General features: G+C 44.7%; 1 protein-coding gene across 3 annotated transcripts in view; it reads left to right on the forward strand.

The window, feature by feature from the left end:
- RERE (arginine-glutamic acid dipeptide repeats) overlaps window positions 1-27025 on the forward strand; it is a 439397-nt gene that overhangs the window by 12157 nt on the left and 400215 nt on the right. Inside the window, exon 1 of one of the 3 annotated variants that reach the window (XM_089301519.1) lies at window positions 5-72. The exons of the other annotated variants lie outside the window; for them this stretch is intronic. The gene's annotated coding sequence lies outside the window, so the exon portion shown is untranslated. Of the gene's footprint in view, window positions 1-4; window positions 73-27025 lie in introns of those variants that run through there. 3 annotated transcript variants of the gene reach the window in all.

The following is a 27025-nucleotide window of genomic DNA, read 5'->3' on the forward strand; positions in this document are numbered from 1 at the left end:
CCAGATGGTTGCAACGACCTGGACTGGGCCAGGCTGAAGCCAGGAGCCAGGAGCTTCTTCCAGGTCTCCCACGTGAGTACAGGGGCCCAAGCATTTGGGCCATCTTCCGCTGCTTTTCCCAGACCATTAGCAGGGATCTGGATTGGAAATGGAGCAGCTGGGACTTGAACTGGCACCCGCATGGGATGCTGGCATTGCAGGTAGCGACTTTACCCGCTATGCCACAGTGCTGGCCCCTGAGTTTGTTTTAACCATTGCTGTTCCTCATGATTCCTTTGACTTCTCCCTCTGCACTGTCCTCCTTTGGCATCTCTTTGCTTCCAGTCTACAAGCTCGTAAATGCAGCTCTGATCTCTTTGTGAAGTAGGTGAGGACCCCAGGCTCAGTCTGCAGCCTGCTGCATGTAACTGATTTCAGACCAGTTCCTCTTGTGTCTCAGTTCCCTCATCTGTAACATGGAAGTAATAACACCACTCATCTCAGGTTTGTTGTGAGGATCGAGTACTTAGTGCATACTGTCTGACAAAGTAAATAATACATAATTAGTACATGGACATTGCTTTAAAAGCCCTGGTAAACATTAGCTTTGTTGTTATTGCCCTCACCCAAAGACTACCTTTCCACTTTGTTTCTGTTCTTTGTTATTTGCAACACTCAGGAACCAGACGACATGGATTCTAGAGGGTTCAGGCAGGTCTCTGTAAAGTACGAATTCTAAAATTTGTGGTGTTCTTTGAATCCGGGAATGGGTACAACAGCATATGATTAAGTTACAAGTGAATGGCACAGACCGTGGAGTATTAGTGGAGTCTGGGGTGTTAACCAGTGAGTGACCAGTGTCATGGCTTAGCTGTTTCTCTTACCTGTGCTGTTCCCAACGGAGGTTGACAGACATGGAACAGTGGGAAATTAATCAGAGTACACCTTTATTATTAATTAGGCATTTGGCCAGAGTAAACCGGAGTGTATGGCCTAGGCTGAGGCAGGGGCTCACCCTTCCTCCTAAATTTCACTGTCTTCCTCCGCTCAGGCTGGCTTCTATACACACCGCCTATTCAGGTCATTCCCTGGAACCTGGGGTGGGTGGGGAAAATGCCACGTATTTCTTTCAAACTTAAGGACAAGATTACCCTGTGAGATACAATTAAGGGGAATGGTCATGTGATCAGTAGGATTTGCCATTTGGAAAAGTGACCCACTGTCAATGATGGCTGCTGTGGCATTCTGGTAATGGGCCGATTCTGATTTTGGTAACAGGAATGTAATTTTTGAGGAATATGATTGTATTTGATTATGCTGGCAGAACAAAGCTGGATCTTACTCAGTCTGAAATGAATGGTGATGGAAGGGGGAGCTTTTAACTTGAAGGCTACAAAGAGGCATATTCTAGGTGCACTGAGATTGCGCAGCTTGGGGCGTTGCTGGCTCAGAGACTTTGGTCTGCTTTTGGTCACTTCTGTGTACCTTGTGCGAGGAATGCAGCAAGTGTGCTCTGGCGCTGTACCGTGTGGTTTTATTCAGGTAGATTATAAAGGGGATCTGGACTAATCTCTTGACCACAAAGCATATTCAGGAAGTTGATTTTTTGATAAGTTTTTGATTGCTACATTAAAATAATTTACCTGAAAGGCAGAGAGAGACACACACACACAAAATGTAGAATTCAGTCCAGGTCTCCCACAGTGGTGGCAGGAGCCCAACCACTTGAGCCATCACCTGCTGCATCCGGGGGTGTGCGTTAGCAGGAAGTTGGAAGTGGGAGTGGAGATGGGAACTCAAACTTGAACACTCCAGGACGGCATCAAGGTTTCCCAAGCAATGTCTTAACCACTTAAAATGCCCACCTTGGTAATCCCATTTTTATATCAAATAGAGCAAAGGAAAAAATTTTAGAGCTTCTGAGTTGTTTGAATCATCAAAAATGAATACTTTATTCCAGCTAAGTTTAAAATATGTAATAGAAGTAGACTAATGGGGCAAGCATTTGGCCTAGAGGTGCAGACACCTGCATCCCGTATGGGAGTGTCTGGGTGTGAGTTCCAGGTCCACTCCTGCTTTCAGTGCCCGTGAGTAATGCACACTTGAGAGACAGTGTTGACGACTGCGGAGGCTTGGATTGAGTTCACAGCTCCTCGTTTCCCGCTGACCCAGTCTTGGCTGCTGCAGGTACTTGGAGAGTGAACCAGTCTGCCACTCAAATAGATGAGGGGGAGAGAGAGAGAGAGAGAGAGGGAGAGAGAGAGGGAGAGAGAGAAAGGGGGGGCACGGGGAGAGGGAGGAAATTAATTCACTGATGAAGCAGTCCTTAACTCATGTGGTCTCTTTCTTTATGATTTTGTCTTGAATTAGGTAGGATTAAGTTCAACAGTAGTGAGTGGCAAAATTCCAAAATAAAAATGGCTTTAATGAGATAGAAGTTTCTTTTCATGTAATTCGTAGGTAGTCCTGAGTTGGTATGATACCGCCGTGCTCACTAGGAGACTGAACCTTCAACAGGTCATTTTCTCATTTTAGTTAGATAGCCTGTCCAGTTTGTCACATGCCGATACCGTCAGAGAGCTGAGAAGGGCAAAGACTGGCACCCCCTCCCCCCCCGAAGGTACTTCCCTGAAGGTGCGCACATCACTGCTGCTGTGCCTGAATCACAGGACCACAGAGAGCTGCAAGGGAAGCTGAAAAATTTTGGCACTGGGGCCAGCGCCATGGTGTAATGGGTAAAGCTGCTGCCTGCAGTACTGGCATTCGAGTCCCGGCTGCTCCATTTCCGATCCAGCTCTCTGCTATGGCCTGGGAAAGCCGTGGAAGATGGCCCAGGTCCTTGGGCTCTGCACCCACATGGGAGACCCGGAAGAAGCTCCTGGCTTCGGATTGGCCCAGCTCCGGCTGTTGTGGCCATTTGGAGAGTGAACCAGTGGACGGAAGACCCTGCCTCCCCGTCTCTCTTTGCCTCTGCCTCTCTGTAACTCTACCTTTCAAATAAATAAATCTTTAAGAAAAAATTGAGTTCTCTTTGGAAGAAGGGGAATCCTGATGGATAATGTAGTATTAACATGTTCAGTAATTTGACTTTCTGTATTGTTTATAAGAAGGCTACTACACTGAGCTCAGAACTCAATATTGAATTTTCACTAAAGTTTGCCTTGATCTAGTGACTTCAGAGTTTTATTGCTAGATAAATTTTCTAATAATATGAACTAACTGCCCCTCCCCCTTTTTAAGGTTTATTTATTTATTTGAAAGGCAGAGTTAGGGGAAGGTGGGGGAGGTGGAGAGGAGTGGGGGGAAAAAGGAGGGAGGGAGGGAGGGAGGGGGAGAGAGAGAGAGAGAGAGAGATCGGCCACCTGCTGGTTCACTCCCCAAATGGCCACAATGGCTGGGGCTGGGCCAGGCTGAAGCCAGGAGCTGGGAGCTTCTGGTCTCCCATGTGGATGAAGGGGCCCAGGGTTCTAGGCCATCCTCTGCTGCTTTCCCAAGTGCATTAGTAGGGAGCTAGATCACAAGTAGAGCAGCCGGGACTTGTACTGATGCCCAAATCGGATGCCAGCACTACAGGCAGAGGCTTGTCTATGCCACAATGCCAGCCTCGATTGCATATGTATTTTTTTTTATTTTCATGTGATTAGTTGTAGGAATAATTACTTAAGTTTACCATTTTTTATACACTAAACATGATTAAAGATCTTTTAGAGACTTTTAATTTCTACCATTTATAAACTAGAAAAACGTACAGACATCTTGTTGCTCTTCCTATACTGAGGAATACTTCTATTAGCACTCTGTTAACATTAGTCCTTAAATTTCTAGCTTACAGAACATCTGCATGTCTCTGATAGTCTCTCTGGGAGGGCCTGGCACTTGTGTTTTCATAGCTTAGTGTGCATTGTAGGGTCTTTATGAATCCTTAAGCAGTTTGACATTACACGAAAACTTTAATGTCTTGGGTTATGTGTATTTCCGGAATGTTTGCCGTATTGTTCCTGATAATGACTTTTCTTCTCACACTTTAGATAGGTTCAGTTTTGCAAGTCATAGGATGATTTATCTTTCCATTTGATTGTCATATTTATTTTCCCTAGCATACAAATAAATTGTGTAATTGTCACAAATGACTTTTGAGTGCCATTTGTAAATTCTGGCAATGTAAATGCAACTTCTGAACACATTATGAAGTTATAATGTCCAAATACTTCTTAAAAACCTGTATTTTTTTAAAAGATTTTATTTTATTTATTTGAATGAGTTAGAGGGAGGGAGAGACAGAGAGGTCTTCTGTGTGCTAGTTCATTCCCCAGTGGCCACAAAGGCCGGGCTGGGCCAGGCAGAAACCAGGAGCTTCTTCTAGCTCTCCCACATGGGTGCAGGGGCCCAAGCACTTGGGCCATCATCCACTGCTTTCCCAAGTGCATTAGCAGGGAGCTGGATCAGGACTTGAGACGGCACCTGTATGGGATACCAGTGCTTCAGGCTTAAGCTGCTATGCCACAGCGCTGGCCCCAAAAACCCTTATTAAGAAATTTGTCATAGTGATTGTCTTTTGAGAAGGAGAAGGTATACCAAGGCCCTGGGAAGGCAGAGGGAGGAGGAGGGCTCTTTCATGCTCTTACATACAGTGTGCCATGTATAAACATAACCTAATTAACATAAATATCTAATAACATCCTATGCATTATGGGTTTTAGTTCTTGCCATTTTTATTATATGATTTAGTGAAATAGGAGTTTATGTATGAACGAGGGCCTACAAAGTGGCCAAGACTGTGCCCTTGACAAATTTTCTGTCTAATGGGAAAGGTAAGACTTGTACATAACACTGCTAGGTGGAAAAAGGAATGCATCAGGAGGTGACAATACTGGGGTCTAAGAAAGTCAGCACTGATAGGGGCGTTAGGGAAGGTTTGGTGTGGGAGCTGGTGTTTAACCTGTAGTTTGAAGGATTGGCCAGGTTTGAACATGGGATAACCAACTAGCTGAGAGGGTTTCAGGCACGGAATTCTATTGAGCAAAAGGCACAGAGGGTGGAAAGCATGGAAAATGGTGAGTACTTTTGCTACTTCTGTGATGAGGATTATTAAATGGTGTTTCGATTTTCTTCCTTTTTAAAAAAATTCCTTAAAAATGTTCTATAGCAGATACAGGCAGGCATAGTTCTTTCAACTCAGATAATTTATATTTGAAGCTGCAGCTGGTAGATGTTGAAACTAAACCACAGGATCATTTTGGAGAGCAGTCCTTCGGACAGATTTCTCAAAGGAAGAACAGGCTAGTTTGGCTGGAAATATAGAGCATTGGAAAGACAGTTTGGGATCATAGTATGGGGAGATTTAACAAGGTAAGGCTTCATTTGCTAGCCTCATGTGTTCAAATGTTCAGAATAGTCATCTTTGATTTTCTGTGTACATAGAAGCATACTATCTTTAATTTTGCTTTTACTTAATATTTTAAGTATATATTTTCCAATTCAGTACCTTCTAATTATACCTCATTTAAAAAATAGCTATGTTGTGAGATGTGTGGATGTTAACTTTTTTCCTATTGATGGGCACTTAAATTATTTGTTTTTTTAAAGTTTATATGAAAGAGTTACAGAGATGGAGACAGAGAGAGAAAGAAAGAAATCTTCCATGGTTCATTTCCTAAATGACTGGAACAGCCAGGGCTGGGCCAGCCCAAAGCCAGGAACCTGGAACTCCATTCGGTCTCCGTGTGGTGCAGGGCCCCAGCACTTGGGCCATCTTCTGCTGCTTTCCCAGGCGCAGCAGCAGGGAGCTGGATTGGACTTGAACCAGCGCCCACATGGATGCTGACTTCATAGCAGCTGCCCAGCTGTGCTGCAGCACCTGCCCTTATTTGTGATTTTTTTGTGTTCTCATATCTGGACTGTTGTATGATTGTACTGTATATCTGCTAGGATCATTTCTAAGTGAAACTTCAGTCAGTGGTTGTGTACATTCTTAATTTCCAGAGTTGATAATAAGTTGCCCTCCAGGGTACGTCAGTAGTGCACACATAGTATTTAGGATTTGGATTTCCTTCCCTTTTCATCAAGCCTTGGTAATATGAAATTTACTAATCTCTGCTAATCTGATCAGTGAAAAAGTGTAGAGTCATTTGATTTGCATTTCTTTGCTCACGAATGAAGTTGATGATATTTTCATATATCAGGATTTTTAAAGAATATTTTTATTTATTTGAGAGGTAGAGCTACAGACAGAGAGAGAGAGAGAGACAGGGAGAAAAATCTTCCATTTGCTGGTTTACTCCCCAAAAGCTTGCAACAGCCAGAGCCAGGAACTTCATCTGGGTCTCCCTCGTGGGTGCAGGGGCCCAAGCACTTGGGCCATCTTCCATTGCTTTCCCAGGCCACAGCAGAGAGCTGGATCATAAGAGGAGCAGCTGGGACGTGAATCTGCGCCCATATGGGATGCTGGTGCCTCAGCTGGAGGCTTAGCCTACTATGGCACAGCACCAGCCCCTATATATCAGGATTTTAAAATAAATATTTTGTGGCCTCTGAGTAAATAGAGCCAGGTAGTTTATGTTAGATTATTCTTTCTGAATACCATTTATGTATTTTTAACAGATTATTTATTTTTAAAGATTTATTTATTTATTCGAAAAGCAGAGTTAACAGAGAGGCAGAGGCAGAGAGAGAGGTCTTCCATCCTTTGGTTCACTCCCCAAATGTCAGAGCTGCGCCTATCCGAAGCTAGGAGCCAGGAGCTTCCTCCGGATCTGCCATGCAGGTGCAGGGACTCAAGGACTTGGGCCATCTTCTACTGCTTTCCCAGCCCATAGCAGAGAGCTGGATTGGAAGTGGAGCAGCCGGGACTTGAACCGGCGCCCAAATGGGATGCCAGCACTGCAGGTGGCAGCCCCTATTTATTTATTTGAATGGTGGAGTTTCAGAGAGGGTGAGGGAGAGAAACAGAGAGAGGAGTCTTTCATCCGCTGTTTCATTCCCCAAATGGCACAACAGCCAGGAACCAGTAGCTTCTTCTGGGTCTTCCATATGGGTTCAGGGGCTCAAGTATTTGGGTCACTTTCGGCTCTCCCAGGAGCATTAGCAGGGAGCTGGATTGGAAGTGGAGTAGCTGGGACTCACCAGCACCCATATGTGTTGCCGGTACCATAGGAGGAGGCTTCACCTGCTATGCCTGCTGTGCCGCAGCACCGTTTTATTGAGGCAGAAGTCACATGCCATGAAATTTGCCATTTTAGTCATTTATTTTGAAATTGATTGCCAACTGTTGCCTTATTATTTGTGGTAAATAACTACCAACTGAACTTGATATCCATTCTTTCTTTCCACACTCATGGGCATAGTAGACCCAGAATATGAACTGGGAAAGCACAGTTTGTCCAGGCTGAGGCCTCTCTCTCTCACTGGTGAGTTTGTCAGGCCAGCTGGGTTCTGAAATGGAGTTATGCGAGACAACTGCTTTGGAACCTCAGTGCTTTGGTACTGGATGGGGGAGTGCTTTCTTTCAAAGAACTTGTAGTTGAAACTGATTTTCAACTGCTAGAGGTGACTGACTCTGACTTTTTCTGAAAATGTTTTAAATTCAAAATTTAAATGAAAACTTCTGAGTTAAAAAGATTTTCGAAATGTAAGTGTGTAAATTAGTTTTTTTTTAAATTTTTTTTTAAGGTAATTTGACTTTTTAAAAGTCACTCTGGTTATTTTTGGTCTCAGAGATTTCTTACTGTTCACTGCTCTGTGTGTGTTTGTGAGACAGTGCCCACGTTGCCTCATTTGAGGGACAGTCAGGAAGCAGCCTGCGTGTGCTTCTGTTGCGAATCACCCAGATGTTTTGGTGTGGAAAAGGTGTACCGGTACTTGGTTGGACTGTTTGGTATGAATCATTTTTGTTTTCTAGCACTGGCTCCCACTTGATAGGGTCCTCGGGCCACCCCTGTTGGTGTCTTGAGGATGATTCACACAACAGTAGCTCTTTTACTGGCTGTTCCTGGGACCCTGGGCTGTATTGTTCTGCCTGGGAAAAGATGGCAACTGAATCTCATAGTGGATGGTTTTCTATTGATATTGCTTTAAGATTTTATTTGTTTATATATTTGAAGGACAGAGATAACAAGACAGAAAAAGAGAGGAGAGCACTCTCCCATCTGCTGGTTCACTCTCCAAATGCCCGCCACAGCTGGGGCTGAACTGAGGCAGATATTGGGAGCTGGGAACTCAATCTAGGTTTCCTGTGTGGGTGGCAGGGCCCTAATTACTTGTGCCATTACTCCTGCCTTCCAGGTTCTGCGTTAACAGGAAGCTGGAATCAGGAATCAGAGCTGGGTGGTGAACCCGGACTCCTCAATGTGGGATACTGGTGTCCTATCTGGTGGCTTAACTGCTGGGCCAAACAGTTTTCTGTTGGTTGGGATAGAACCAAAACCAAGTGTATTATTCTCTTTCTTTTTGCTTTTATGTACATGTAAACATTGTTTCTATTCTTTTTCTTAGTAAAATACCCTTAAAATTGTGGTTCTTTGCATTTTACCTCCCTCTCCATTTGGCATTATTTGCCATTAATTTTCTATATTTTAGTGCTTTTTCTGTGTGGAAAATTATTTTTGATTGGCTTAATTTTAGTCATTGCGATTAAAATATCTCTTCTTTTTCCCACTTGACATCTTTTTTTCTTGTTACCAATTTTCTTTTTTCATATCTTAAGATTTCTTCCTGCCTTAAAGTCCCTTGGCCTTTCAGTTGTAGTTTTGATTAAAGTGGATTTTTTCTTAAGTTTTTAATTAGATTTTTTCCTTAAGCTGTTTCATAGGGAAATTGAAGATGATGCAGGCTGACACCTTGGTCAGGGGTGTGCTTCCTTAGGATGAGACCAGTGTGAATACTGGACGTAGCATCAGCCTGTGGATGCTGCTTCTTCCTGAAGGCTGTCGACTTGCTTGTGTAATATCCCCATTCGGGTAAAAGTGAGACCTGGCCCTGGGACCTGTGGGGGAATTACGTTTATAACTCTACAAACAGTGTTTTACTAAAGAGTTGTGATGTTGATTAGGTAGAATTACTGAGTATTTTAAACACATTGTATATGCATTGTGTAGTTCAAGTTTTCTCTGGCCGTACTGAAATGCTCTAAACCATGATCGTGTCTGTGCATTATAAAGTAAGCTTGATCTGCCTTCCTACCCAGCCCGAGGACCTGGGTTCCAGCTTCACTTGCACGTGAGCTTGGAGTCTGATTATGCGCCCTGTTTCCTCAGCTGTCACAGGAGGGAAGTAGTGCCTCATCTGGAATGAAAAATAGATGTGGAGACACTTGGAAAATGTAAAGACGCTCTGCAGATCCGAAGTACTTAAAGAGCTATCTTGTTTTCTTTTTCTGTTTAGTTTTTTTTTTTTTTAATAGCTTTTTATTTTTATTTGAAAGGCAGAGTTACGGGGGGCGGGTGGCCCATCAGAGAGAGGTCTTCCAGCCTCTAGTTCACTCCCCAAATGCCTGCAACAGTCTGAAGCCTGGAGCTTCTTCCGATCTCCCACGTGGGTGCAGGGGCTCAAGCACTTGGGCCATCTTCGGCTGCTTTCCCAGGCCATAGCAGAGAGCTGGATCAGAAGTGGAGCAGCCAGGACTTGAACCAGTGCATATATGGGATGCCAGTGCTGCAAGCAGCGACTTTACCTGCTAAACTCTACCTGTGTATTTTTTTTAAAAGATTTGTTTATTTTGGGGCCAGCACTGTGGCACAGTAGGTTAATTCTCCATTTGTGGCGCCAGCATCCCATATGGGCGCCGGTTGTAGTTCTGGCTGCTCCTCTTCCAATCTAGCTCTCTGCTATGACCTGGGAAAGCGGTAGAAGATGGTCCAAGTTGCTGGGCCCCTGCACCCACATGGGAGACTGAGAAGAAGCACCTGGCTCCTGGCTTCGGATTGGCGCAGCTCTGGCCATTGTGGCCATCTAGGAGTGAACCAACGGAAAGAAGACCTTTCTCTGTCTCTCCCTCTCACTGCTATAACTACCTCTCAAATAAATAAATAAATTTTTTTTTTTTTTTTTTTTTTTTTTTTTTTTTTACAGGCAGAGTGGACAGTGAGAGAGAGAGACAGAGAGAAAGGTCTTCCTTTGCCGTTGGTTCACCCTCCAATGGCCACTGCGGCCAGCGTGCTGCGGCCGGCGCACCACGCTGATCCGATGGCAGGAGCCAGGTGCTTTTCCTGGTCTCCCATGGGGTGCAGGGCCCAAGCACTTGGGCTATCCTCCACTGCACTCCCGGGCCACAGCAGAGAGCTGGCCTGGAAGAGGGGCAACCGGGACAGAATCCGGCACCCGGACCGGGACTAGAACCCGGTGTGCCGGCGCCGCTGGGTGGAGGATTAGCCTAGTGAGCCGCGGCGCCGGCCAATAAATAAAATCTTAAAAAAATATTTATTTATTTGTTTGAAAGGCAGAGTGACAGAGATGCAGAGGTAGAGTGAAGAGAGAGAAAGAGAGACAGAGACAGAAATGTCTTCCATCTGCTGGTTTACTCCTCGAATGATCGTACCAGCCAGAGCTGGGCCGATTTGAAGCCAGGAGCTAGGAGCTTCTTCCAGGTCTTCCTTGTGGGTGCAGGGGCCCAAGCACTTGGGCCATCTTCTACTGCTTTCCCAGGCCACAGCAGAGAGCTGGGTTGGAAGTGGAGCACCTGGGTCTCAAACTGTCAACCATATGGGATGCCAGCACTGCAGGCAGTGGCTTTACTTGCCACACCATAGCACCAGCCTCTGTACATGTGTATATATTTGTTTATTTAAAAAATTGAGAGACATGGGGGCTGGTATTGTGGTGCAGTGGGTTAAAGCCCTGTGCTGCAGCACCGGCATCCCATATGGTCACCTGTTTGAGTCCTGGCTGTCTTATCAACAATCCAATTCCCTGCTAATGCACTTGGGAAAGCAGTGGAGGATGACCCAAGTGCTTAGGCCCCTGCACCCACGTTGGAGACCCTGAAGAAGCTCTTGGCCCCTCGCTTCGGATTGTTGCAGGCATTTGGGGAGTGAAGCAGCAGATGGACAAACCTCTCTCTCTCTCTCTCTCTGTGTGTTTCTGTCTCCACCTCTCTCTAAAACTCTTTCAAATAAAAAAATTTTTGGAGACAGACATATAGACAGAAAGATCTCCTACCCTCTTGGTTTATTCCTCAAATACTTGCAACAGCTGGGGTTGAGACAGACTAAAACCAGGAACCCAGAGCTCAGTCTGTCCTTCACATGAGTGGTAGGAACCCAAGTGCCTGGACCATTGTCTGCTGTTTCCCAGGTGCATTAGCAGGAAGCTGGACTGAAGCAGAGCTGGGACTTGAACCCATGTACTCTGATGGGGTGCAGGTTTCCTAAGCAACATTTTAAAAGATATTTACTTTATTCATTGAAAGGCACAGTTAGAGAGCAGAAAAGATAGAGACTGAGCTCTTCCATCCGCTGGCTCACTTCCCAAATGATGGCAGTGGCCGGGGCTAGGCCAGCCTGAAGCTAGGTGCCATGAAGAAGCCAGGAGCCAGGAACTTCCTGGAGGTCTCCCAAATGGGTGCTGGGGACTGAGCACTTGGGTCAACTGCTGCTTTCCCAAGTGGTTAGCAAGGAGCTGGATTGGAAGCAGAGCAGCCTGTATGCAAACTGGAGCCCATATGGAATGCTAGCATCACAGGCAGCTGCTTAATGTGCTGTGCCACAATGCCTTCCCCCCACCCCCGCGACATCTTAACTGCTGTGCCAAAAGCAGTAGTTTGTGAGTGATATAATACATTGCCCTCCCCCCACCTTAGTTTTAAGATTTATTTATTTATTTGAAAGGCAGGATTAAAGAGAGAGGCAGATCTTCTGTATGCTTGTTCACTACCCAAATGGCCAGGACTGGGCCAGACCAAAGCCAAGAGCCCAGAACTCCATACGGATCTCCTGCTGGGGAGATGGAGTCCAAGTTCTTGGACCATCTGCTGCTGCTTTCTCAAGCACACTAACAGGGAGCTGGATGGGAAGTGGAGCGGCCTGGACTTGAACTGGTGTCTGTATGGGATGCCAGCATTGCAGGCAGCAGCTTAATTCATTGTGCAACAACATTACCACTTACTTTGCCCTTTTCTTCTCTTTTAATATACTCATCAAGTTTTTAATCCTAGACATCTATAAATGTATTGTCTGATGAAAAATACGATTGTAATGGTATCAGTTGTTTGAGTTAGGAATGGAGCAGGTGGCAGTTTTTCCTGCCCTCTCAATCTCAGACCCAAGACCCTTCAAAATACAGAGATACAGTGGAGCTAGAAGTAGCTTGCAGCCCCGACATGGTTTCAGTGGCCATTTTTCACCCCTCTAGTTGTTTCTTCAGTCCAGTCGTTCGGGAAGGAAGCTCTGAAGTGTCTTTGCTTTCTGGGAGTCAAAGATTAATTTGTAATCTGAATAGTTAATATAGGTTCTTAAAAAAAAATTTTTTTTTAAAATTTATTTGAAGTAGGGAGAGGGAGAGGGAAAGGGAGACAGAGAGAGAAAGGGAGAAAGAGAGAGAAAAGGAGAAAGGGAGAAAGAGAGAAAGAGAAAGAGAGATATCTTCATCTGCTGGTTCACTCCCCAAACAGCCATGACTGTCAGGTTGGACCAAGTCAAAGCCAGGAGCCTGGAAGTCCATCCGGCCTCCCACATGAGTGGCAGGGCCCAGATGCTTGGACCATTTTCTGCTGCTTTCCCAGGCACATTAGCAGAGATTTAGTTGGTAAGTGGAATAGTGGGGACTTGAACGATGTTCATATGGGATGCTGGTGTTGCAAGCAATGGCTTAACCCCCTGAGTCTCAGTGCTGGCCCCTCACCAACATTTCAACAAACGACACAGAGATTTTGTTAATTAAATTCTAAGCTGTTGCCTTCCTGTTTTTCCTACTTCCATTAAATCTGTTCATTCATTCACAAATTGATTTGTTCTCTATTTGCATTATTAACTGGATAACATAGAAGGTGTTGGGGAGACATAGTATGGTGGTGTTTACCCACATGTGAAAATACATTTTTTTCACTTATTTGATTTTTATTTGAGGGCAGGATGGTTCTTTATCTTGTATTACCATATACATGCTCTGTTTCCATTTTCAAAAGAGCATGTAATAAATCCAGTTCTAATCTTATGCTTAAGCCTATAGTTACAGAAAAAAACAATTGGCACTGATTGCTACCTGGCCCACCTCTCTACTCAAGATCTTTCAACCAGCCAACTGATGTTATATGCGTGCGTGTGTGTGGTGTGTGTGTTTTAAAGATTTATTTATTTATTTAAAAGTCAGAGTGTTAGAGATAGAGATAGATCTTTCATCTGCTAGTTCACTCCCCAGATGGCTGCAATGGCCAGAGCTGGGCCAGGCCAAAGCCAGGAGGAACCAGGAGCTTCTTTTGGGTCTCTCAAGAGGGTGACAGGGGACCAAGTATTTGGACCATCTTTCACTGCTTTTCCCAGGCCATTAGGGAGCTGGATCAGAACTAGAGTAGCTGGGACTTGAACTGGTGTCCATATGAGTGCTGGCATGGCAGGCGGTGTCTACCTGCTATGCCACACCACCAGTTCCTGGATATGTATTTTCTAATTTCAATTGTGATATACTTGGGGAATAAGAGAAATGAAAGTTATTACCTTTGGCCTCTTTAGGAAGCGAACCTTGCAAGAATACAGCATTTAGAGATTTCTAGAACAAAAAGAATATATTGCTTAGCATACCAAATAAATATAGTTCAGTTTCAGGTTGACTAGCGATTATTGTGGATTTAAGGAATTGACTAAAATGAAAGAGAGAAGAAGGGAGGGAATATCATATTTTTAGAATTGTGTCGGGGCCAGCGCTGTGGTGTAGCGGGTAAAGCCGCCACCTGCAGTGCCAGCATCGCATATGGATGTCCTGGCTGCTGCACTTCCAATCCAGCTCTCTGCTATGGCCTGGGAAAGCAGTAGAAGATGGCTGAAGCCCTTGGGCCCTTGTGCCTGGGTGGGAGACCCAGAAGAAGCTCCTGGTTCCTGGCTTTGAATCAGCTCAGCTCTGGCCGTTGCAGCCAATTGGGGCGTGAACCAGCGGATGGAAGACCTCTCTCTTTCTCTCTCTGCCTTTCCTTCTCTCTCTGTGTAACTCTGACTTTCAAATAAATAAATAAATCTTCCAAGTAAAATAAAAGAATTGAGTCTGTGAACTATACTGAATCTGTTCTCTTTGTATTAATATCACATTAACATGAAAAAAATAAAGGAAAAAGGAAAGAGAAATTGACTTAAGGATTCTCTTAAGAAGGTAACAGTGGGATCTTGAAGAGTGCAGCTGCTGTATAGGGGCCTGGGGGAGCAAGTTAGGACAGGGGACAGCCTGAGGCAGGAACACATGTAGTCTGTACAGGATCAAGTCAAGAGAGTCTGGGTGGGTTTACTGAATCTGTGGGGAAGATTAGCCTGAGATATTTTAGGAGACCAAATATGACAGAGCATGTAGGTACAGTTTCCGTTGGCCCTGAAGTAGATGCAGGTGAGGTCATACAGTAGCAGGGCAGCCGACACAGGAGGGGAGTCTGAGCACTTGGGCCCCAGCTCGTAGTAGGGGGTGGGAAGCACTCTGGCCAGTCGTGAAAGCGGGTGTGTGTGCACTTGTGTGGTGTGTTCACATAGTTTCCTGCTTTGGTCAGACAGTAGGACTGAGGAGGGAGGTAACTACTGGACAAGTACACTTTGAGAAGTCCAGGTGGTTGGAATCACTGCTGGCTTTTATTTAGTATCAGGTTTTACACAAAATAAATTTTATCAAAAACATTACCATCAAATAGAGAAGTTTTTAGCTTTTTCTTTTTTTAAATCGTAAGTCATAGTTTATGTATGATTCTGTTTCATCTCTTCTCTTGCCTCTTACCCCGAACGCCTGTTCTGTTCTTTCGTACTTGTTTGTCTCGCCTCTGCCCTCCATATTCACACACTCGTCTGCGGCCTCCACTGCCCTGGGAGCTCCCAGTGTACAGGGAGCGGTCTTGCTGAGGAATCCTTATCTGCTGGGGCCGGTCAGACACATGCTGCATTGTTAGTAAATGTTTGTGCAATGTAAAGGAAATTGGCTGGATTATTTTCTCGTGGTAATTATACTTTCTTTTTAGAAACACCTAACATTTCCGGCCGGCGCCGCGGCTCACTAGGCTAATCCTCCGCCTTGCGGCGCCGGCACACCGGGTTCTAGTCCCGGTCGGGGCGCTGGATTCTGTTCTGGTTGCCCCTCTTCCAGGCCAGCTCTCTGCTGTGGCCAGGGAGTGCAGTGGAGGATGGCCCAAGTGCTTGGGCCCTGCATCCCATGGGAGACCAGGAGAAGCACCTGGCTCCTGCCATCGGATCGGCACAGCGGCCATTGGAGGGTGAACCAACAGCAAAGGAAGACCTTTCTCTCTGTCTTTCTCTCTCACTGTCCACTCTGCCTGTCAAAAAAAACCAAAAAACCAAAGCAAAAACAAAACACACTTACCATTTCTTAAACACTTTTCTGTTCCTGTATACTCTTTATTATTATGGTTGCATGATATTTTTAAATGTATATATTCCTTAAGTATTTCCACATCAGTGGGTATTTATTTCATTTCCATTTTCTCTCCTGCCATGTCTAATTCTACTACCATAAACTTGCTTATATATACTTTTTTAATGTTTTAAAATTAAGTGATAAAGGAGCATCATACACCAAAGCACATACTTATTCGTGTAGAAATGTGTGTGTGTTTGTTTAGATATTGTGTCCAATTTCCAAGTGCATGGTCTATAGCATTTGCTTTGCACAGATTTCATTTTGAGCAAAGAAATGTATGCTTAATGCAGTGCTGGCACTCCGGGTTCTAGTCCCGGTTGGGGCACCGGTTCTGTTTCGGTTGCTCCTCTTCCAGTCCAGCTCTCTGCTGTGGCCTGGGAGGGCAGTGGAGGATGGCCCAAGTGCTTGGGCCCTGCACTGGCATGGGAGACCAGGAGGAAGCACCTGGCTCCTGGCTTCGGATTGGCGCAGCACTCCGGCCGTGGCGGCCATCTGGGGGGTGAACCAATGGAAGGAAGACCTTTCTCTCTGTCTGTGTCTCTCACTGTCTGTAACTCTCTCTCTGTCCCTCTCTTTCTCACTGTCTAACTCTGCCTGTCAAAAAAAAAAAAATATATGCTTAAATTCTTATTTTGGATTAAACAAATTATAAAATGAGGTCACTGTGATGCTTTGACAAGGGCAGCAACACTGGCAAAGCATGTGGAGGTACTGTTTCAGGTAGTGATTAAGGGACATCTTCTCTGAAGAGGTGACACTTAAACAAGGCCTTGAACCAGTAAGCAGCTGCAGAGATCTGGAAATGGATGATTGGAGACAGAGGGAACATGAGGTTCAGGTCTTGAGGTGGCAGCTGGACAGTAGGAAGTGAGGTCAGAGGGAGAGGCAGGAGCAAGGTCATGCAGATCCCCAGACCACGGGAGACTATGAGCAGGTCCAGTCTCTGTTTTAAGAAGATCTTTGGCTGTTGTGTAACAGGTAGACAGCTGCCTGTTGGAGAAGAGGTGGGCAGACTGGTCAGGAGGCTGTTGATGTGATAGACATCGCAGTAAGGGGTAGTGGTGGTGGAGATGGAGACGAATAGTCAGGTTTTTTTTTTTTTTTTTTTTTTTTTATTATTTCTGGTGAGGAACGTGTCTTGAGAGTTGAGATCTTATTGTTGGTTAGAACAGCTCATGGCAAACAATTAGTATCCAAAAGGCCTGTCTCCTCAGGGAATTTGGGAGATTCTGTCTCTGAAATTTCTAAGCTGGGACAGGAATCAGAAAAGGTAAGGGACTGGAATTAATTGTATTCCATTGGCTCATGGAATAAGAAAGAGTCCATAACAGTGGCTGTGCAAATGTTAACCTATACTGGTCATTTATGTAGTATAAAAGGTGTGTTTGAAGAATGTATGTTTGGATAAATAATATGCTGACTTTTGGCACTTAATGTGATTGTGTTCAAGTATACCTGTTTGATAGTAACTGTGAAATATTTTGCAGCAATAATAAGGAATGCAGTGGGTGCCTTTCTGCTCTTATCAGAATCCTTTAATGAGTTCTGCTGTGCTTGGCTGCTTTTCATTATTATACTTTATGGTTCATACTGAAGCTGTAGATGTGAATGACATCCACTGTACAACAGTTTCTCCAGGCCTTACAGACAGTGATGCTGGATTTTGAATAAATATCTGTTTACTTCATAGTAATTATAGATGCTGACAGGTCATGGTTTGCTTAGATTCTACTCCCATACTGGATAGGATTTTACCTGAGTGGAAGACAGTGGTTGATGTTTTAGAGCTTGTGGAACTACCTTGGCTGATGAAGTCTTTTATTTACAAAATTTGGTTTCGGGGATATGAAATTTAAACTTATGATAGCTGCTATTTATAAGATGTGGAGTCATGATGTTGAGTATTTTTTGGTTTTTATTTGCTTCTTTAGGGTCAGGATCCTTTCAGACAGAATTTTAGAATCCTCTTAGCCACTTACAGACCAAAGATTTAGAAACCTTTTTTGGGGTAGCAGATTATTTTATTCATCTGATAAAAACTGTGGACTCGTTATGGGAAAAAGACAGGTACACAATCAGTTCAACAAATCTATTTAGCATATATATGTTGAATAGCTACTATCTGCCAGGCATAGTTTATAGATGTGTAGGATATACTAGTGAATGTAATAAAAAATGAAAACACAAACCAAACAAACCAATAAAATACCCGCCAAACCCCCAGACCCTGCTTCTGCAGAACTTACATTCCAGCAGGGTCAGCAGCGAGTAACCAGTAAGGACATTAGGTAGTATATTAGAGTGTGATAAGTGCTATGAAGAAAACAGAATGTGTAATAGAGTTTAGAAGTAGGGAAACGGTGGTGTTGTTGAAATTTGAATAGGAATCAAGATAGGCCTCAGGGAGGGAATGATATTTGAGTAGAAGGTTACAATGGCGTGACAGGAAGTAGGGTTTAGCCCAGTGGTCAAGACACCCATGTCCTCCATTGGAATGCCTGTGTTGATTTCAACTCCAGCTCCTGATTCCAGCTTCCTGCTAATGCAGACCCTAGGAGGCAGTGGTGGTGGCTCAAGTACTTTGGTTCCTGCCACTCAAATAGATGTGGCTGTGTCCAGGTTTTCTGGCTCAGGCCCTGGCCCACCCACAGTTCACCCCCAGTGCAGCCCTGGCCCAGCCCTGGCCGTTGCAGGCATTGGGTTAGTGAACCAGTGGATAGGAGCTCTGACTGACTCTCTGCCTCGCAAATAGATTAAAAAAACTACGAGAGTTAGTCATGCAGAGTTCTGGAGTTTGAGTGTTCCAGACAGAGGGAAGTAGTAAACAATATGCTAAAGCAGCCATGAGAAAGACGTCATGGGGGCCAGCGTGATGGTGCAGCTGTTAAGTTGCTGCCTGCAATGTGGGCATTCCACGTGAGCGCCGGTTCAAATCTCTGCTGCTCTGCTTCTGATCCAGCTCCCTTCTAACGCTCCTGGGAGGGCAGCAGAAGATGGCCCAAGTATTTGGGTTCCTGCCATCATAAAGGGCTTCAGGCTTTTGTGGCCATTTGGGGAGTGAAGCAGTGGATGGAAAATTCTCTCTCTCTCTTCTTTTTCTCAGTCTCTCCCTCTATGTAACTCTGCCTTTCAAGTAAATAAAATAAATCTTAACAAAAAATTTGGGGCTGGTGCTGTGGTGTAGTGGGCTAAACCTGTGGCGCCAGCATCCCATATGGGCACTGGTTCTAGTCCTGGCTGCTCCATTTCCCATTTTTCTCTCTGCTATGGCCTGGGAAAACAGTTGAAGATAGCCCAGATCCTTGGACCCTGGTACTCATGGGGAGACCTGGAAGAAGCTCCTGGCTCCTGATTGGCACAGCTCTGGCCGTTGTGGCCATTTGGGGAGTGAACCATCAGATGGAAGACCTCCCTCCCTCCCTCCCTCCCTCTCTCTCTCTCTCCCTGCTTCTGCCTGTCTGTAACTCTGACCTTCATATAAACAAATAAATCTTTAAAAAATAAAATAAAGTAAGATAGCAATATGGAGTAATATGAGCAATGATAGAGAGGTATGTGCTTCCTGGGCCTACCATAACCAATCACCCCAGACTTGGTGCTTAATATACCAGAAAGTTATCACCTCACAGTTCTGAAGGCCAGAAATCTGACATCAAGGTGTGGGCAGAGCTGTTTTCTTCTGGAGACGCTGAGGGAGTCACGTGGTCTTGGATATTGAGTTTGGATATTGAATGTCCCTCGGAGTCCCATGCATTGAAGGCCTGGTCTCCAGTGTTACGCTGTTGGGAGAAGGTGGAATCTTTGGTAGGTAGGACTTAGTGAGAGGTCCTTACGTCTTTGGAGGCATGGCCCCAGAAAGAAGTTTTATTTATTTATTTATTCTAAAGACTTATTTATTTGTCAGGGTGGGGGGAGAGAAAGAAAAAGAAAAGGAGAGACAGAGTGAAAGAGATCTTTACCCACTGGTTTCACTCTCCAAATAACTACAATGGCTGGGGCTGGGCCAGGTCAGAACTAGGAGCTGGGAACTCCATCCAGATCTCCCACCTGGGCAGCAGGAGCCCAATCACTGGGGCCATCTTTTGCTGCTTTTCCAGGCATTTTAACAGGGAGCTGGATTGGAAGTAAAGCAACTGGGACTTGAACCCATGTTGTGATAGGGAGTGCTGGCGTCACAGGTAGCCGCTTAACCCTCTGCACTGCAGCGCCAGCTGCCAGAAGGTAGTTGTTGCCAGAAGGTTGCTGTAAAAGCCCAGGCTGGCGTCCGCCACACTCTTCTGCTTCCTCGCTTGCTACACGATTATTCTGCTCCTTGTTGTCCGTCGCCACCATCATCCTCAAAGAGGCTGACCCAGTGGGGTCACCAAATCTTGGACTTGAACCTGTAAAACTAGGCGCTACAGTAACATTTTCTCTTCTAGTATTTTGTTGTAGTAATGAAAAACTTAGTAATTCAGGGAGCGTCTGTTCATGCCTCTCAGCTTCTGGTGGCTACCAACAATTCTTAAGATTCTTTGGCTTGGAGATACATAACTCCAGTCTTTATTTCTGTCTTTCTTTCTCGTTCTCTGTGTCATGTGCCTCCCTCTTATAAGGATGACTGTCCTTGGATTTAGAGCTCACCCTAAATCCAGAGTGATCTTAGGTTGATATCTTTAACTTCATTACATCTATATTTCTAAATTAGACCACTTTCAGAGGAATTAAGGGTTAGGACGTGGACATATCTTTTTTTTTTTTTTTTTTTTTAAGATTTATCTTAGAGTTACAGAGAGGTAGAGGCAAAGAGAGATCGATCGATCTTCTGTCTGCTGGTTCACTCCCCAAATGACCGCAGTGGCCAGAGCTGTGCTGATCTGAAGCCAGGAGCCAGGAGCTTCTTCCGGGTCTCCCACATGGATGCAGGGGCCCAAGGACTTGGGCCATCTGCTACTGCTTTCCCAGGCCATAGCAGAGAGCTGGATCAGAAGTGGAGCAGCTGGGACTTGAACCGGTTCCCATATGGGATGCCAGCACCACAGGTGGTAGTTTTACCCACTATGCCACAGAGCTGGCTCCTATATATTTTCTGCAGTTTGACATTTTGTTTTCAGAGTGACCTGTCTGTAACATTTTTGCTTTAATTTCATATAGAAAATATTCAGTTTCTTCTTTTTTCTCATTTTCTTAATCTTTTCCTTCAAGGTTTTGTAAAAATTAATGTCTCTTTTCTCATCAGTTCTTTTATTAAATTTTAATGGGATAAAACATAAGAAAAATGTTTGGTGGTACTTGATACTTTGTTTTTTCTAAAAGGGCAAAGAGAAAAATCTGTATTTCTTAGATAAGACAGTACATTTCAACATTTGAAACAGCCATGTAGCTTATTGTTTTAAGTAGGCTGCAGTGTAAATGTTAGCAGATAAAATATTGTTAACTCTCTTTCTTGCTGTACTTAGAGTTCTTTCAAAGGATGTAGTTCTTATTGGCTTCACTCTGAATAAGTAGTTGTAACTTTTGACTTTGATGTTGTTTTAAGGTTCAGTAAAAGAGAAAGTATGTGAGGGCAAGTTCAAATATTGATCCACAGGGAGGAAAGAGGAAAACTTCTAAATGTTGTAAATTCTCTGTTACTTAAAATAGAATAAGACAGGTTTTTCAGGGAAGAAAATACCTGGTGACGTCAAGTGAATGAAAAAATTATAAAGTCACTAAGCCATTTAGGAAATTTGTTTAGGAAATAATGTGATTATTACATCATGATTGATAAGCAGATTAAGAACTTAGGGATCATTAAACAAAAGTTCAGCTTTGGTGTGGGAAGCACCGTGACTTGATGGTTAAGAGCGCAGACTGCAGAGCCAGGCTGCCCGAGTTTAAAGCTGTATTATTTATATGAGTGACAGAGTTAGAGAGAGAGGAGGGGGAGAAAGATCTCCCTGAATGACTGCAGTGGCTGCGGCGAGGCCAGGCTGAAGTCAGGAGCCTAGCGCTCCATGCAGGGCTCCTGCACTATGCCCCAAGCACGTGGGCCGTCCTCTGCTGCTTTCCCAGGTGTATCTCTGGGGAGCTAGACAGGGAGCGGAGCAACCAGGACTAGAACCGCACTCACACAGGATGTGCATCATACTGCTGATTCAAAGCTGCCCATATGCTAATGAGCATGCTGACTTAATTCCCTAGGTCTTAATTTCCTCATGTATAAAATGGAAATAAAAATAAGGCTGGCGCCGCAGCTCACTAGGCTAATCCTCTGCCTTGCGGTGCCGGGACACCGGGTTCTAGTCCTGGTTGGGGCACCGGATTCTGTCCCGGTTGCCCCTCTTCCAGGCCAGCTCTCTGCTGTGGCCAGGGAGTGCAGTGGAGGATGGCCCAAGTGCTTGGGCCCTGCACCCCATGGGAGACCAGGAGAAGCACCTGGCTCCTGCCATCAGATCAGCACACAGCGGTGCGCCGGCCGCAGCGTGCTGGCCACAGCGGCCTTTGGAGGGTGAACCAACAGCAAAGGAAGACCTTTCTCTCTGTCTTTCTCTCTCACTGTCCACTCTGCCTGTCCAAAAAAAAAAAAAAAAAAAAAAAAGTACTTATGGGACTGCTAAGGAGAATTAGATGAGATAGTGTATGCAAAGCTTAAGTGGTGAGAGAGGTCAGATATGCAGTTGTTATCAAACACCTATCATGGGTATTTAATAAAAGATGCTGTAGAATACAGATATGGGAGAGGCTTGTCAAGAATTCAAAGAGGAAATGGTATTATGAGATGGCATAGGTGTTCGATAGAGAGTTCGCATGATAGAATTCTGCTTTGCCAGAATAATGGAATAATTTTGTGGAAAAGTAGGAGTTGAGGGTTGGGCTGACCCAGAGTTAAAATACGTGTCAGTGAATGAACAATTCTTCAGTTGTGTCCTTGCAAAGCATGGTCTCTTCTGTGTGATAGAGTAACGATTCTGATTCGGGCTTTTTAAGTCATTGAAGTAAATTAGGCTTTAAATAGTTTGTCACAACGAAGGGAATATATGAATTTCCTGGAAGCAGTGAATCTAAGATTAAATGGAAGTGGCAGGAAGAGAATCGAGGATCATAGGCTGCAGTGTTCCGTGCAGTGTGTGTCAGGACTGCTGGAAGGTGTGGTCAGAGGATGGAGTGCCTTGAATGGATTTTTCCAGAAAGATGTATTAATTTAAAGACAGAGTGACAGAGAGAGAGAGACAGAGAAAGAGATCTTCCATCTGCTGGTCACTCCCTAAATGGCCTTAACAACGGGCTGGACCAGGCCAAAGCCAGGAATCAGGGCCTCTCTCCTGGCGTGGCAGGGATGCGAGTCCCTGGGCCATCGCCTGCTGCTCTCCCAGCTGCATCTGCAGGAAGCTGGGTTGGAAGTGGAGCAGCTAAGTCTTTACTGGTGATCTGATGTGGGATGCAGGCACCCCAGGGTGCTGTGCCACAGTGCCCCTGAATGGGAGGTTTTGGAGATGGACGGAACAGGTTTTGACTGTGTGCATGAGTGGCTTCGTGGAGTGGAGAAAGTCTAGGAAGCTGACAGCTGGCTGATCGATGAGTGTCGTCTTGTTGCCATCACTCAGCCTCCATTACAGATGGGCCTAGTTGAGAAGGAGGACGGAGCAGGTATCAGCCTCCAGTCAGTGAAGAGGGGTGACGGGAGGAGCCACCAGAGATCATCTCTGCAAATTCGGTGTAGTTCCCCTTTCTCTCTCATTTTCTCTGAATATCGCTGATCTCAAATGTGCATGTAGACTACTTTGTCACTTGTTTGGAGCATAACTATTTTCCTTAGTATGTAAAGTAGTTTATTCATTGCAGAAAAGTCAGAAAATAGGCTTAACAAAGCTTCCATAGATAACTTATGTTAACTACTTGTGATATATTCTTCAAGGTTTTTTTTTTTTTTAATGTGGGCAGTATAAATATATTTCAGAAATGGTATCTCATTAGATATATTTTTTCAATTACTGCATGCTCAGTTAAATGAATATCTTTATGCATTTCAAAGTCAATGAATATACTTGTAGATTATTGCTTTTGTAACTGTGACCCAGAGCTGAGGCAGGTGTTACATTCAGGCACTGCCGCACGGGAGGTGGCTGTCCTAGCTGGTATTCTAACTGCTAGGCCAAGTGCCTGCCTGCCCAGGAGCATTTTTAATAATGGTGTAGTTTTCAGTCACGTGCATTTACAGTCATTTACTGAGAACATTCAGTTATTATTGAGTATTTCTAACATTGTTTATTTTTTTAAAGATTTATTTATTTATTTGAAAGGCAGAGTTACAGAGAGGCAGAGGTAGAGGCAGAGAGAGAGAGAGAGAGAGATCTTCCATCTGCTCGTTCACCAGGAGCCAGGAGCTTCTTCTGGGTCTCCCAGGCAGGTGCAGGGGCCAAGGGACTTGGGCCATGTTCCACTGCTTTCCCAGGCCACAGCAGAGAGCTGGAAGTGGAGCAGCCGGATCTCGAACTGGTGCCCATAAGGGATGCCGGCGCTGCAGGCAGTGGCTTTATCGCTGTGCTGGCCCCCGTCTTGTTTCTCTCGCCCAGTTGTGCATTGTGTCTTTCACGTGATTTACAGTGATTGCACAGTACATTGCTGCATGGATGCACCCAGAGTCCCTAGTAGTGAGGGATCTGTTTTTAACCCCTGAACTGATTGACACATTGTTTATAGAGACCAATCCAACACGGCTGCACATGTTAAGGTTTTAGGTGTAGTGTGAGTTTCCAGGATTTTCGGAGTTGTTTTTTTTCTTCAGAGGAAGGACAGAAGTTGACCTTGTCAGTGCAGGTCTTTTGCCTTTTCCTGAATCAGAAGATTTATACTGAAGTTGTTGGAGGCTAAACAGTTTATTTTGCTTTGTTTACAGCAAGATATTCTGATATCCCTTATTCAGTGAAAAAGAAAATAATTACCGACTTTCCTCTTAATTAAGCTTTGAAAGCCAAGTTGGTCATTTAAGTTTTGAGAATCATGGCAGTGGCACATAATTTGCCTTGCGTTTTCTTGTGTGATGTCCTTGGGAACATACTTGTGTTTAGCAGAGTGCTTTGATGAAAATATTTATACAGAAAATGAGCTTGTAGTATGAACACATTGGAATAACGAATTTATCACCCCTAAAATAAAGCTCAGTGTCTGCAGCATCCCAGGAGTCCTAAAAGCTGATTCTAAAGATAGGATTGGCTTGGAAAGACTGACTGCTGACTTGTTTTTTTTGGTATGACTTCTTCAAAGCACTTTTCTGAAACCAGTTTTTCGTGTTTGTTAACTTGTTCATTATCTACCCGTGATAACCCCTACACACCAGTAACCAAGCCTTGGTCTTGTTTACCGCGTGCTTCCAGTGCCCAGTCAGTAACAGCTGTTAACTGAATGAAGGAATTGTATCAGGTCTGTTTTCAGTCTGTTTAAGTTACTGAAGAATTGACTGGGAGACTGCTTTTCCAGATGCACTCGAGTAAAATGAAATAAAGCAAAGAGGGTTTATGTGGTTGTGGTGTTGATGTAGAAGGGTGATCTGAGAGCCTTGCTTTTTCCTCAATAGGATTCTTCCCTCTAATTCCCTAGGCAACAGCCACTGCTCCACCATTTTTTAAAAAAGATTTATTTATTTATTTGAGAGGTAAAATTACAGACAGAGAGAGGGAGAGACAGAGAGAAAGGTTTTCCATCCACTGGTTCACTCCCCAGATGGCCGCAATGGCCAGAGCTGAGCTGATCCGAAGCCAGGAGCCAGGAGCTTCTTCTGCGTTGTCTGCACTGGTGCAGGGGCCCAAGGACTGGGGTCACCTTCCACTGCTTTCCCAGGTCACAAGTAGAGGGCTGGATTGGAAGAGAAACAGCCGGGACATGAACCGGTGTGCATGTGGGAGGCCAGCACCGCAGGCAGAGGCTTAGCTTACTATGCCACAGTGCAGGCCCCTTCTCCACCATTGAGCGTCTTAACTATCACATGCATTCTAAGTCTCAGTTCTGAAATGTTAGTTCTTATTTTGGTTCTCCTTTGGTCTAGTGCAGCCTTGCAATGGAAGTATAAGGAGAACCTTATATGTGAATCACATGTTTAGTTTCAAGTTTTTTAATAACCACATAAAAAAGATGAAAAATGGGTGAAATTAATTTTAAAAATATATCTTACTTAATTGAGGCATCCAAAATATTATCACTTTAATCTGTAAGTAATATAAAAATATCTGTTGAGAGAGCCAGTGTTATGGTGCATTGGGGTAAGCTGCTTTCTACAGGGGATGGGTGCCTGCATCCCCTATCAGAGTACTAGGACTCAGTCTTGGCTGCTCCATCCTTCCCGCTTCCTGCTAACGTACCTGGGAGACAGCTGCAGATGATGGCTCTCAAGTGCTTGGGTTTGTGCCACCCACATGGGAGACCTACTTGGGGTTCTTGACTTCTGGCTTTGGCCTGGCCCAGCCCTGGCTGTTGAGGTCATTTGGGAAGTGAACCAGTGGCTTGAAGATCTCTCTGACTCTCTGTCTCTTTTTTTCTTTCTGTCATTCTGATTCTCAAATAAATAAATGAATTTTTTAAAAAATAAATCTTAAAAACAGTAACTGATGTTTTATATTTGTTTTCATACTAAATATGTGAAATTTGGTCTAAATTCTGTACTTATTTCTTAGCTTGGATTAGCACATTTTAAGTGCTCTATGATAGCTACATGTAGTTATTTTGTTTACTATTTTAGACAAATATAAAGAATTATTTAAAACAAGACTGTGAACCAAAATGATAATAGTACAAATAGAAGTGGCAAATCTTTTTTTTTTTTTTTTTTGACAGGCAGAGTGGACAGAGAGAGAGAGACAGAGAGAAAGGTTTTCCTTTGCCGTTGGTTCACTCTCCAATGGCCGCCGTGGCTGCTGGCCGGCGCACCGCACTGATCCGACGGCAGGAGCCAGGTACTTCTCCTGGTCTCCCATGGGGTGCAGGGCCCAAGCACCTGGGCCATCCTCCACTGCACTCCCTGGCCACAGCAGAGAGCTGGCCTGGAAGAGGGGCAACCGGGACAGAATCTGGCGCCCCGACCGGGACTAAAACCCCGTGTGCCGGCGCCGCAAGGCGGAGGATTAGCCTAGTGAGCCACGGCGCCGGCTGGCAAATCATTTTATAACTTTTTAAATCTGAATTTTCATTTCTGTGCTTGCTTAAATACTTTTGTCTTTTTTTACATTTTTTTTAAAGGTTTATTTATTTATTTGAAAGTTGGAGTTACACAGAGAGAGAAGGAGAGGCAGAGAGAGAGAGAGAGAGATATCTTCCATTTTCTGGTTCACTCCCCAATTGGCTGCAATGGCCGGAGCTGCGCCAATCCGAAGCCAGGAGCCAGGAGCTTCCTCCGAGTCTCCCACATGGATGTAGTGCCCCAAGGATTTGGACCATCTTCTACTGCTTTCCCAGGCCATAGCAGAGAGCCGAATCGGAAGTGGAGCACCTGGGACTTGAACTGGTGCCCATATGGGATGCCGCCACTGTAGGCAGTAGCTTTACC

The sequence above is a fragment of the Oryctolagus cuniculus genome, chromosome 7, assembly GCF_051225735.1.
Source record: "Oryctolagus cuniculus isolate XC-2025 breed Fujian yellow rabbit chromosome 7, ASM5122573v1, whole genome shotgun sequence".
Lineage (NCBI taxonomy): Eukaryota > Metazoa > Chordata > Mammalia > Lagomorpha > Leporidae > Oryctolagus > Oryctolagus cuniculus.